This window comes from Gymnogyps californianus, chromosome 9 (assembly GCF_018139145.2).
Source record: "Gymnogyps californianus isolate 813 chromosome 9, ASM1813914v2, whole genome shotgun sequence".
NCBI classification, from domain to species: Eukaryota; Metazoa; Chordata; class Aves; order Accipitriformes; family Cathartidae; genus Gymnogyps; species Gymnogyps californianus.
The window spans coordinates 6,562,116-6,576,831 of record NC_059479.1 but is presented as its reverse complement, the minus strand read 5'-3'; positions in this window follow the sequence as shown (position 1 = coordinate 6,576,831).

Sequence of the window (14,716 nt, the reverse complement as noted above, 5' to 3'; positions counted from 1 at the left end):
ATATAAGGCATAATTAATATTTGTAGTGTTTGAAATCTTAGCAGAGAATGCTATCACTGACTTCTGTAGTATCTACTTTTTCAAGTGGACAACAGAATTCCTACCGATTTTGAGAACTCGCCTCTTTGCTTTCTCATTAACATTCAGATTACTTTTAGGATATTAATGAAAATCGACGTTGTATAATCTAGCTCTGGAGCCACTGTTGCTTCTTAGTAAGCAATAATTTACTTTTAGCTCTCTGTAACCTACAAGGTAATGCTTCTGAAATTCTGTATTTCATAACCATAGCTGAAAATCAGTCTTCAGAGTTCCAGCATCTGTGGCAACATGTGCTCATGCATTAATTTGCTGAGTCAGTGTTCCAGCTTTCTGGTTCACCTCTTTTACTGAGGTGATAACAGCTTTTCTGAAGCTGTTCTGCAACAGAACTGGCTGCTTTCTCAACCAATGACTCATTGTTTCGTATATTATGCTTGAAAAATTTCATGGGGGACAATCTGTCCCCATTAAATAGACATAACTTCCCTAGGTTGCTCATATGCCTCCTAGCGCTATTACTTTTCTGTTGTTACCTGACTGCAGCTATCAACTATATAGACATCATAGGAAGAAAATACATTCAGCTAACACACAAGCAGAAATCCACCTGACTGCAAGCTCTGTAAATCTGACTTACAAATGCCGCTTGCCTTTATAAAATAGTGAGCAAAACTAGAAATGGTGAAATTCTTCTGGAAAGCAAAAAATGCTAGAGCATAGAGGAGGAAGGTTTAGAGAGAAAATGTTAGATGCATGTGTTTGTTTATTCTGAGGTAGCGCTTAGTAACTTAAATAGGAACACGAAGGCAAGTGTGTTCTTATAGATGATAAACTCTCAGCCTGGAAATTATTCATTATATGCATGTAATAGTAAACTAGTTTTGTGAAGCAAACTGCATCCAGAGAGACTGATTTGCTTGCAGCTGTAGGCTATCTGTTTGTACTTCCTGTGTGTTTCAAGTAGCATAAATACTATTTAAGTGGTGGGATTTATTTTTTTTTTTTCCCCCAGACAAGCAAAATGATGAAGACTGAGAACTACAAATTGGCTATTTCTTTCAACTTTGTAAGTATCCAGGTCATGTTTGATCATTTGAAATTTAGATTTGGTGTCTGGGCAAGTCCCAAGGTTGGAAGCATAAGAGAATGGCTTCCGTGTATAATTAACCACATTCCAAAAATGCCTAGTCACAATTAGGTCAGACATAAGTCATTAATTATCCTTGGCATGAGAGCTTTGACATACGCAGTATTTTGAAGATAAAGTAATGAAAATCTGGAAAATTTAGTAGCCTTGCTGTGTAGTACCTGAGAGGAGATGGATACTGGGATAGCATTAATGCATTATCTCACTGTTACTTCTAAATATAGTTTAGCTTAATACTGTGTGATTTCCTAATGAGAGGACATTGCTGTAACTCAGTACTTCGAATTCCTTAGCACCATTTCTCAAGATTTGTTCTAAGGCAAAGGTATTCCTTCGTTTGTCCTGGACTTCTGCTGTTTCCATTAGCAGTCTGTAGCCCATTTAATCCAAGACAACTTGTTACAGCCCCACACCTGCCACTGTAAACTTCTGTTCCCTTGCCGGCTCCTTTGCTGGTGCCACAGTCACCTCACAGCAGACTAAGCAAGCAGTATCGGAAGATGAACATGTGAATAAACTGTGTGCTCCGACCTTGGCATTTTCCAGTGTCAGCCATCAGCTTTGTATTTCACACAGCGCTGTGCTAAGTTGTCGGCCTTTGTCATGGAAATCTTCCTATTTGGGGAAATTGCGTAGTACTCTGATTCCCAGTATGCCCTTGAGCTCAAAGAAAAAAAGTTAGCATGCTCTTCAAATCAGAATAGGGTAAAGATCTCGTGAGCAAAGGCTTGAAAGTGCTAAGTATTATTGTCTTTCAATTTGAGGGTACTTCGTAGTTTCTATGTAGCTTACATAACAGAAGAGATAATAAAAAAACTGAAGCCTATTTGAACTTGTGCCATAACAATTATAACTTAAAATCACTACAAAAAGACTGTTTTCAGTCTTTGTGAAGGTCGAATACTCTGTGCAGCACAGCCGATGGTAGTAAGGGCTGAGAAGTTGTGAAAAACTCCTTTTAGTGTTTAGTATGTTCTTCTCTATTGAAAGGAGAATTACATGGCAATTGTGTAAAACTCTACAGAGTTCAAAGAAAGTCTTAGATGGATTCAAGTAGTGTACACTCAACTCTTCAAAATGTCGTGACTCAACGGGATTTCTTGTGGTTAGACTGTTATGCCCTCAAGAGGCATCTCTGCAAATCTGGCAGTAGCGCAGCAGTATTCACAAGGCAATGGAAATCTTAAATTTTTTTCCTTAAATTTCTCACTTGACTTTTAATATGTTTTTCCCTCACCCATTTAATTCTTTTCTCTGTAATAAGTTGGACAAAATTATAAGTTAACATGTTTTTACTTGTAACTCTGTCTCTTTTTGGTTTGCATCAAAATATTTTTCTTAATAATGCCAAAACACAGAGCACTTGTACAAATTACCCTGAGAGATATGTGTTGAAATTGTTATGAGACTCTTTTGCATTATTTACATCATGACGTTCTGTCAGTGTACTAAAACTCAAGACTGTTTATATTTCTGGATTTAACAAATATGTAAATGAGGTGCACGTTTCCCTAGGAATGCAAATGTCTCTAATGAGGAAAGACAACAAACTTCAAAACAAACAGACAAAAGAATAGAATACGGTAAATAGCTTATGTGAAAGTGGGGAAAGAAGTGTTGCTCAAGGAAGTGGACTAGAGATACCGGGCTGTAATCCTTGCCCTGGGATTGTTTAATCAGCTCATCTTGAAGCTCTGACAGATCAATTGTTTCTTAGCAGGGAGAGAGCTGGGGAAGAATGGCAGCCAGCCAGAGTTTTCCCATAAGAAGGCATGACAACTTCTGGTTTTCCTCTCTGTGGCAATCTAGAGAGCTGGGAGGATCGAGTTCCTCTGGCTGAATTTGTTAACTCTGATAGAATACCACTCCAAAGGCCCCAGCTCTCTGAAATACTTTTTTATATTGTAATAATTAAAATAGCTGTTTGATTTCAGTGTGTAAGCACAGAATGGGAATAGCATCATGGTGAATTGAGTTTAAGTATTACAGAAGGATTTGAATGTCCTTCAGGGAAGCATTCAGCTCGGATTTCATGTCAAAACATTCCCCTGATTTAGTAAGGATAACTGATATCTTTGAATCATAATGCTCTAGATTGGGTATATGTGTAGCGGGAATGTTCTTTATTGTGCTGTGTTTGTGCTATGTTTTTTACTATGCATTGCTCACTGAAAACTTTATCTTCCATTAAAAGCTGAATTCCATTCAGAAGTGCAATTAAACAAAATTTGCTCACTAAAATAAGACATCATTTATTTCAAGCTGGCTTCTATTTTGAATTTTGATGGCTTCCTGCTAAATATGCAAGCTTTCTTTTCTGTGAAATTAGTTCAGTATCTAAAAATCTGAATTACTTGGTATTTCATTTTTCATCATGTAACTTCAGCCCCCAAAGTACTGGTAAGCATTATATTTCTCAATTAACCGCCATCTTTAAGAAGATCATTATGGTAAAATTAGCCTGAGTTCTCAAAAATCTATGAATTCTGAATAGTGTATGCATAATAAGTGGGGTAAAATGTTTTAATCAACGTTCCTCAGTAATCCTTTAACTGCATATTGTACGTAACTATTGCCTTTTCTGTCTATTTTCAGTCTTATAACTAAAAAATGTGCTTTGTGTCTATTATAGTAAGAACGTCAGTTCGATTCAGTACTGTGACAGCAGCACATTCATGAAGCCTCTGTCTCATTTGTCTCTGGTTATATATCTGGTCTTGCTTTAACACATTCTCATTTGTTTGTACTGGCAAAGTTGATGGGTAAGGATCATTAGTAGTATAGCAAAACCACCTTGAAAAATGCTATCTTGATTTTCCCATGTGCTACTTAATCAGTCATGTGGATAGAGATATTAGAGTGCTGGAGAAGTTCTCTAAGCAAAATTATTTCCTGATAAAATTGTCCCAAAGTAATGCCAAATCTCCACATCCAAATGTCTACAAAAAGTCTAAAAATGACTTGGCAGTAGTACGTGCATGTGGTAATTCTCTGAAGATTAGAACGCGTGGAGGGCTGCTTTGGTAACTTTGACTTCTGTTAATGTAACTTCCATCATAAAGGAGAAAAGGTTTGCAACAAAGTCAGCTGACACTTTATTTCTCATTTCTTTCCCAGTATTACACTTCCAACAGCTTTCTGCTTTGCCTTTTCTACAAGTTAACACCATGTCGGAGGTGTTAGCTTTGTGCTGCTTGAACTCTGCAACCTTGTCTCTGGGGGAGGGAGGAGGCCGTAATTACTGTGAACTGCTGATGGTGAAAGAAAACTTGATATTCACAAAACTCTCAGCAGAAGCTGGACGAGGACTTTATTAAATTGATACCTCTAATACCTCTAATTGATACCTCGGCTAGGTCTCCAATGGAGCATGAGTTCAGTGACTCTTAAAAAATATTGTTCACTAGATACACATTAAATTGACTTTCAAGTAGTGTACAATTGCTGTCAGGTACAATGCTGCCCAGAAAGCTGAACTGTCAGGTGCCCTTAAGTCTCGTTGATTTGGATGAATGTTTTAAGTACTATCAGAAATTATATGTATAGTGTATGAAAGCAATCTTCAAATCTAGTCGTAACACAGAGTAGTATTTAAAAGACTCAGACCCTCAATATGAGTATGTATGCTCTACTCGGATTTTGTACGAAAATGTAAGAAAAAAGAATGCATGACAAAATAGCAGATAAATGCAGTAATAGTTTATGGTAGTGAACTTATTTAGGGAGGAGAGAGCTTATTACTAGCTTTCCTTGGGATTTGCAACTTTTGAAAAGAGAACTTTCATGTCAGGAATTTTTTAATTGTTGTATTAAAAACATCCTCCACCTTTCATGTTCTCTTCTTGTGTTCAAACTGCTCATTGTGAATATAAAATAAATCAAAGATAACCAAAATGGAAGATGTGGCACAAAGCATTCAGTAAAGAAAAAAATGAAAACTTTAGTAAACAGCCTGCCTTTTCATACTGTTTGAAAGATTCTTCTTGACAGTATATTTTTGTTAATTATAATTTGAAATGATAATTTCTTTTAACTGAGACTTTTTTTACCAGACAGCTGGTGTCCTTTGTGCCAGAAGTCAAATATGAAGGCACACCGTGATGTGCTATGTTGTAAAATTGTCAGAATAAGACATGGATTTTAAAACTATAGGAGTGAACAGAAGAGATGAGCGTCATCTTTGCTCCTGTTGGCGATTTTCAATGTGTTTTTTCTATATAGTATCATCTATTTGCTTTTATTTTAAAATAATTTTGTCTTATTGACAACCTAATGATTTTTTTTTTTTTGAGGCTCCATAGGCAAGTATAGTTCCTAGTTGTCTGCTCTGTTCTCCTTCTCAAGGACAGTGGGAATGAGGTTCTTCCTTCCTGAGTTTATGTTGCTCTCTTTTTAAAACTAATTCCTACCACATTGATTTTACTGGCTTTTCAGATTTTACAAGTTTTCTGAAAGAGCGTAGAGAAGAAAGGCTATGTGAGAACAAGGAGTGCACGTCATTTTGATTTCCTTATGAAATAATTATGATTCTTTTTCTAATACTTTCTGCCAAAAAGATTTGAACGGGTATTTAGCAGCGGTAAATGTAGACTCTTTGTGGATTTCATTTATGCAGGTTTAAAAAAAAGACATTACAATATAGAAGTTACTGAATAAAAACATGCACGTGAAGTTGCAGCAGGACGGTTACCTGGAAAGATAATGAACAATAATTAGTATCGGAGAGCTGAAAGACTGAACTAAAATCTTCTGGTTTGAATTTGATGGTTAATAGCTTGCTTTCGCCGTTGTTTGAATTTTTGTAATGTTCTGTTGGTTTGTGTTTGTTTATCTTTCTCCCTTTTTACTGAGAATGGATTCTGTTCCATCTCAGTGTTTCCTGTCATCGTGAACTATATCACTTTCCTCATGGTTTTGAAACTTAAAGGAATTCTGAAAACCCTTCATTCTCAGAGATCAAAAGCTGCTGTAAACCTGGGTAGGTCAGCTTCCCTAGAGCTATTTGAAGTAATATTGGTTGGCAATCTACCTACCAAATCTCTTGCTTGCCTAAAGTGTCTGTGAGCCAGTGAGTTAAGCAATGCTACAAATTTGATCAGTATTCTTATTTTTCACCTAGGTATTACCTCTGCTTCTTTACCCTTGATTCAGTTCTCCTCTGACCAATTCTACTTACGAAGTAGTGGATGTTTTCTGATCCCACTGATCCCAAGTGGTTTCAAATTCACTCAGTTGTTTTTTTTTTTTAAGGAGTCATTCCTCCATGCTTAAATAGAAGCAAGCGGGAAGAAGTCAGTTGTGCTTAAACAAGGCTATAGCTGAATATGTTTCCTTCTGAGCTCAGTTAACTTGCGATCTTTAATTTCAGCTGGACGTTCGACTACAATAATTGTAAGAAACACACACACACACCCCCACACACACCCCCATAGAAGAGAGTGATGCAAAGTTACATAAAAAAGGCAAAATAACACTGTTTTGCAGTAAGCAAATGGAAGAGGAGGAGAAGCCATGCCTAGAACTTTTTCCTTTGTGCCTTGTCTTGTTTGCTCTTAGTCTTACCTCTGAAGAGTAAGGATTGCTTAAAATATTTTGAAGCTCCTCCTATTGTAATCACTACATTCCACGGCATTCACATTGCCCCAGTTTGTCTCAGGCTTCACCTAAGTCCGTCTTTGTTTCTACATGTTAGGGTCCCTGCACGTAAGTCACGTGTTAGTTGTTTGTAATTTGTATGAAAACCAGCAGGACAGATAAAATACAGAAAATGCAGAAGGAATTAAGGGGAAGCTCACATGAAACAGACTTCGAACACAACAAAGCATTTCCCCTGACCCTGGTGAATGCAAAACTTTATATATAAAAATTTTATTTTTACATTACGTAGCAGTTTTCAGCAGTACGTACCAAAATTACACAGAACCACAGTTGACAGAATGATAGTTTTCCAAGCAATGTGCAAAAAGCCCAACTCATTTTTGAGCGCAGTCTACGTAAAATCTGAGTTGTCTGGCTTTCAGGGTAGTTCTCTATTCATTACATTGTATTTCAGAAGTTTTATGTGACCCTGAAATGTATTCTTTTTCAAAAAATGCGGCTTTAGGTTGATATGTTTGTTAAGTTTGAAAACTGAATTGTAAATCTTCCCAATGTTGAGATGTTCCCAATTTGAATGTCCTTTCTTTATTTTAAATGGTCTCTTGGGTTTCTTTCTGCTATGTCTGAAATGTAGATGAGGAACTCATCCAAATGGTCTTCTCTCAAATATGGCTTTTTATCGCCGGATTATATCTAGTACAAATTCATATGTGGATTTAGCCAGGAGATACAGTACTGGATGGGATCGGATCTGACTGCCAGTATTGTTCCTGGTAATGACTGCAGTACAGACAGAAAGCGCTGTCCACAGCTTGAGCTTGATTGTACACTCTCTCGTAGAGAAAGTCAAGGGAAATACAAGCTTTCATTTGTGAAGCAAACAAAACCACCCTGTATGTTCACTTCAGCTGTTCCAGTAAGAGCCAAATAATCTCAGAAAATCAAAGAGGAATCAGACTAGGCTTCCTACTGCTCACCCACTATATGCCTATCAGTCAGTTTGTGTGAGCAACAAAAATACTGTATAAAGAGTGTGTCCTCTGAAAAATACTTATGACATGCTTATTCGAGCTTATTTCCTTGCTTTATTTTATTTCATGTTGTTATTGAAAGAAAAGGCTGCCATATTCCTTTGTGGTTTATGTCTTTAGAAATATTTAGGGTAGTCCCACTGATTAAGATTTTCATATTCATACAGAATGTAATCAGCATGAAATTGCAAAAAGAAAGCCATCCTTCTAGTTTGGCAATGAAAATGCAGAATAAACAACTCAAAATTTATGTCTTCTGTCTATCTTAAGTACATGATGGCTTAATTGTTCATGAAGTAATCATTATCTTACAAGTATGACTTACAACTCAAGAGAAATGAAAAATAAAATAAATACCATGCTGTTATTTTTCTTTATTATTGGAAGACATTCCATGGTGTCAGTGCACGCAGGGAATGCTGCACAAGTGTGTAAAGAGATTAAGCTCCTGTTTGGGAAGGATTTTCAGAGAAAACTGGAAAAGCTATTATACAGTGTGTTACTTCATATTTTAGAAGGTTATAAAAAATTACAGAATAGGTAACAAGACTGAGTAAACAAATACTTTAATGCCTTCTGAACTACCAGGGTGTTTGCCTAAATAAGAGAGACATAAGCTTTTAATTTTTAATACGAGTAAACTTTCTTTCAAGTACCACTTTTTGTGATATAGCAACTGCAGATCATAGAAAACTATGGCCGAAGCAAGCTTTTCAGAAGTCATCCAATTTATTCCCCACCCATAAAAAAGGATCAACTAAACCATTTATAATTAGTATTTGCTCTGTTTTCTAAATATCTTTGTTTAGTACTTCAGTAGTTTTAATACTTCCTTTTACAGTTCGGTTTTCCTAAGACATTACATACATAGGCTTTTGGTTTAGTGTCATTAGTGCTTGTTTTTCCTCTCCATTTTCTAATGGGCTGATGTTGTTGTCCCTGCCTTCCCCCCGCCCAACGTTTCTGCCTCCATCCAAAAAATAAGGTTTTGATATTTTAGATTCTTTTCTATTTTCCTCTGTTTTTCTCTCTTGTGTTTTCTAGCTTGTGTTATTCATTCATTTTAAGCTAGATCAAATCACTGCAAGTTTTTGGTTGGGTTTGGTGAGTGTTGTTTTTTAATTTCAGATAAATGAAAAACTCATAACTTTATCCAAGTTGGTTTTTTTCTTCTGTTTCCATTCATCCGCTCAGGAAAAGACTTCTGTTATTAGAGGGAGTGCCTACGGAATCTTGGACAACTTCACGGATGATACATGAGGTGACATTGTAGTGGTGGGGGTGGGTGGGGTGTCTGCTGCACAAGCTTGAGTTCTGCTCTCTCAATTGCAACATTATGAACTCTGTCTAAATGAGTTTCTTCCAATGTAGTAGTCTTCTTCTATGGTTTTTCCTCCCCGCACCCCCCCCCCTTTTTTTTTTTTTTTTAAACTGTAAACCAGTTCACCGGGTTCACTGCACCGACCTGCAAACACGTGATGGTTTGGACATAAAAAGGGAAATTCATGAGAACCTCGGGCAACTTTACCTACGAAGTTGTGTATCTAGTAAGAGTCTGACTTTTTAGACTCTATCTTAAAGGGTACTTAGGGAGAAGGAGAAATGACAGGTAGAAATGTCTAATTTTTTATGCTTAAAAATCTTTTGCAACAAATAAATGAACATTTCTAGGTACTTGTAACATCTGTTTTTGAAAAGAACCAGTCACTACAAAAGAGGTTTGTTTAAAATGAGTCGTCTTTGATCTTAAAAGGAAATAGGAATTGTGGACAAGGCTGTTATTCTTTTAGTGTCTCCGCCCCATTACCCCTCAGTCATATCTAGTTAGAAATAAGTGTACTTTGAGAAGTTCTCTTAGGAAAATCATGTCTCTCTGCCCATCATTTGTCATCTGTACGAGGAGGTATGTGATGGCGAAACAGCAAGTCTAACAAAGCAACAGAAGCACAGTGGAAATACGAGCAGAAGGTAAGGGTAGTTCTGTGGGAATGAGCCTTCTTAATGTTGGGTTTCAAAGCCAATGTAATGTTGTACTGAAATGGAACTATGACAGTGTCTGAAAAATCTCAGCATACTAATGTGAAAAAAAAAAAAAACCAACGGAGCAATTCTTCTACTTAAAGGCTACTTTAAATACTTGTCTCTAAAAGTAATGTGTCTGCCAATCTTGGCATTAAAATCGGGCGTTTTCTGTTTTACAGGTTTTATATTATTGGTAGCAATTATATTGTAATGACTTCTATCCATCAGTACTACGGGGGAGTTAAATCAACTGGAGTGTGCACTGGTAACAGCCATGAAGTCCTAGGTCACTGCCAGTTTGTTACAGTGTTAAAGAATGTCATGGTGGGTGCATTTTTATGTCAGAAAGAGTTGCAGAGTTAAGTAGGATAACATTACTGTGTCAGGATAGTGGGAAAATAAATGCATAACAGCTGTTATTAGACACCGTAAGTACAAAATAAATCTGTTCCCAAGAACACCGTTGTGAATGACTGAGGGAGAGAATAATCCCTTGCTAGTAGCTTTTAGCATAGCGGGGTAAGAGGCTTTCCGCCTTCTTTCTGATGTTTTTCAGGATTTCTCCAGGTAGACTAGGACTCTTATACCGAGATTGTTACCTTGGCAGAAAATTCAGGTGTCCGATCTTTATCAAGTTTGGTTTTACTCAAGATTCAGTAAACTGCAGGAAAATTGGTACTTATGGCAGATTTGCATATTATTTGGTTTTGATAAAAATGTTGGTTTTGCCAAATCTTCTGGAACCTTCAGGAAATTGGAGGGAAAAAAACCCCAAGTTACGTATACACTTCTGTTCTTCTATTTGTAATTTCTGCTACTTTTTAATTGATGTCTGTATGTTTCAATTTTTAGGTACTGCACTGTTGTGCCTGATCCGTTGCCTTCTCTGGTTTCCAGAACCTGGTATGTATGAATTTGCAGTAAACATGTTAAGTGATTAAAGCCCTGTAAAGGACAGTGAGTGACACATGAAGATCTCTCTTCTGAGTTAGCAATAACATGGGAAGTACCCAAAATAACTCAGCTCAGGTAACGCATCTCTCTGGGTTCCCCGTTCCCGTGGGAGTATGTCAGAAGACGAGCTACGTTACTAAGTTAACCAAACACAAATTTGTCTTACAATTTTTCCGTTCATTCAAATGGGACATGAATAGTTTGTTTCCTAATCTGCACAATTACCCTGGAGCTCATGTTGCCGTGTGTCAGTACAATGACAGCTTCCCCTGAATGACAACTCATAGCTATAGTGAAAAATGACAGGATTCGTAAACCAAGGTTGTTTAAAGAAAAGACTCAGTTCTTGGGTGACTATTGCTCAGTTAATCATTACTGCATTTTACAATACACCTTAAAGATACTTATTTTAAACTGGATCTAATTGGCATGCTTAAATGGACTTGTAATGGCGTGTAGCACAGAATAGGCTGTACTAGCACCTCCTGACCTAATATTGTTGATGGCAATTAGAAGGTGCTCAGACATTCTACACATTCTACAATGCGATCTCATAAAAACAAGTCAGTAGTAATGGGTCTCAGAGTTTGTAAATGTTCACCTTGGCAGGCTTTGTTATCATGCCTTTTGTTGTCACTTGGGCCGTTACTGTCACTAGCCTTTTTTCTAATGGAGGCCTTATTTTTCATGTAGCATAAGCCACTGCTTGTCTCCCTGAATGTGCGTTTGTGTGGAACTCTGTTATATATGATAGTTCCTTCTATTTATCCTTAAGTTTCTTTAATGGCACCTTGCTTAACAAAAAAGGTGAAATGAGTATTTTACACTCCTGAGCGTAGGAAAGGAGTCTTGGACTGAAAGCTGACTGGGAAGCTCTCACCTGATTTTCATCCTCATGAATGTAGCTAGAACTCTGAATATAAATTGCCGGAAGGTTTGGTATGTAATTTAAATACAAGTTTTGGAACTTGAACTTGTATCTGTGCTATACATTGACTGTATTTAGTTTCAGCTCTTGGGACAAGGGATTGACTACGTAACGTTTGTGGGGCAGCTCGCATGAGCCTCTGTTTGTACTTGCAGACTAGGGGAATTGCTGCAAAAGATGTATCTAATTCTAATAATAATGTGATCCCCCCCAAAATAAGGAAAATAAATCCCAACATTATAAGTGCTTTTGAACACTGTCAAAATGTTCAGAAAGTTTTAAGGTGTAGTAAGGCAGAAGTCTTAACATAAGTATGCTGCAGACATTAAAAAGACTAATGCTGTTGTCGTGCTGATTTCTTTTTTTTGTTGTTGTTGTATAAATATAGAGTACATAAAAAAAATATTGGAGATGATCTGAATTGGTTCATAAAACCTTGCTGGTTTGCAAATCATTATGATATTTTAACTGCATTGCCTGATTCTGAGTTAGTATCTGTAGCATCTTGCATTATATTATACCTGGGAATCGCATCTGAAACTTGCGGCTACACAATACTTTTCCAGAAACTTGGTATTTCAGGTTGAAGGAACAGAGCGACTTCTATGGAAGCTCTCTGGTGTGCAGTTCTGGTCATGGTAACTTCTATAGCTTCTCCTTTGTTTAAATAATGCTGATGGTTTTGTCTTTCCACTGTACTTCAGTGGAAGAAGCTTTTTTTGACTCTTTACTTTCAGCTTCTCTTCCTAGATTCTTCATGTTTATGGCCATTGATTTTCTTGAGATGTTCCTGCAACGCTTAAGAAATTCTCCTCTAATTAATCATGCCATGTATATTTGGTACCAAAACCCAGAGACTTTGAAAGGAGCATTGCGTTCTAGAAAGTGCATACATCTATACATTTTATTCAATATACGTAGATATCCATGGTTGGTAAATATTTGGTATATTGGAAGTTGAAGAAGGTCTCTCTGAAAAGGATGACTCTGAAAAGGGTGATGATTTTGAATTTCCAGTAATTAAATGATAGTCAAATAATTTCACAAACATTAAGGTTATTTAATGAATAAATAGGATTTCTAATGTTCAACAGTTAATGACTACGATAATTTGTTTTCAGCAGTTGAAAGGCATTTAAAATATTCCAATGTTTTACTGTGTTAATGCTTAAATTATATTCCTTAGGATAATAATAGGACTTTTAACTTATATTTCTATTACGTATATGCCTATAAGATTTCCCACAGACATTTAGTACTACTCACTGTGGGACAGCTGACTTTACCTAATTACCGTTCTCAAGATCTAGTAACTCATTTTCCCCACCCCCATGCTATATATACTTTTCATGTGAGGGGTTATAAAAACTCCTCTTCTGAGGACTCAGTAATCCATTTTTTAGCAGAGTTGGTTCAAAATGTTCTGCAGGCACAGATAGTATTGCCTCGGCATTTTACATAAAGCAAAGCCGAGTTTTTATAATAGAAACAGAATATACAATGTTTGGCAAATAGTATTTGTGATCTTTCTGCTCCCAAATTCTATTACCTGAAACTGAACGAATTATTTTGTTTTGTGTCTGTTTGTGATGACTAATTCACTTTTTTCCTATGTCCCAGGATAGCTGGTCATAAATGAATGGATCTACGTCTAGTGAGCAATTATTAGAACTACTTTAAAAGGGCTTTTTTGAATTGATGACATGACTAAGACTAGATGACAAAACATCTAATAAAATACTGTATCTTAAGAAAAATGTGAAGTTAGTGTCATATAACATTTATTTGATGATAGATAACCTAATGTAAATGCATGAAATAATTGTCATCACCTACATGAAGATAAATAGCTTTTCCTGAACTAGCAGGCTTTTCCATATAAGATGCTACTATTTTATCAGTTTTCCCTATTGTATCGGGTTTGCGTGGCAAGGTTTTGGTAGCAGGGGGGCTACAGGGGGGGCTTCTGTGAGAAGCTGCTAGAACCTTCCCCCATGTCCGATAGAGCCAATGCCAGCCGGCTCCAAGACGGACCCGCCGCTGGCCAAGGCCGAGCCCATCAGCGACGGTGGTAGTGCCTCTGGGATAACAGATTTAAGAAGGGGAAAAAGTTACTGCACAACAGCAATTGCAGCCAGAGAGAGCAGTGAGAATATGTGAGAGAAACAACTCCGCAGGCACCAAGGTCAGTGGAGAAGGAGGGGGAGGAGGTGCTCCAGGCACCCCAGCAGAGATTCCCCTGCAGCCCGTGGGGAAGACCATGGTGAGGCAGGCTGTCCCCCTGCAGCCCATGGAGGTCCACGGGGGAGCAGAGATCCACCCGCAGCCCGTGGAGGACCCCACGCCGGAGCAGGGGGATGTGCCCAAAGGAGGCTGTGACCCCGTGGGAAGCCCGCGCTGGAGCAGGCTCCTGGCAGGAGCTGTGGCCCCGTGGAGAGAGGAGCCCAGGCTGGAGCAGGTTTGCTGGCAGGGCTTGTGACCCCGCGGGGGACCCACGCTGGAGCAGTCTGTTCCTGAAGGACTGCACCCCGTGGGAGGGACCCACGCTGGAGCAGTTCGTGAAGAACTGCAGCCCGTGGGAAGGACTCACGCTGGAGAAGTTCACGGAGGACTGTCTCCCGTGGGAGGGACCCCACGCTGGAGCAGGGGAAGAGTGTGAGGAGTCCTCCCCCTGAGGAGGAAGGAGCGGCAGAAACAACGTGTGATGAACTGACCGCAACCCCCATTCCCCGTCCCCCTGTGCTGCTGGGGGCGAGGAGGTAGAGAATTTGGGAGTAAAGTTAAGCCCGGGAAGGAGGGAGGGGTGGGGGGAAGGTGTTCTTAAGATTTGGGTTTATTTCTCATTACCCTACTCTGATTCGACTGGTAATAAATTAATTTTTTTCCCCAAGTTGAGTCTGTTTTGCCCATGACGGTAATTGCTGAGTGATCTCTCCCTGTCCTTATCTCGACCCACGAGCCTTTCATTACATTTTCTCTCCCCTGTCCAGCTGA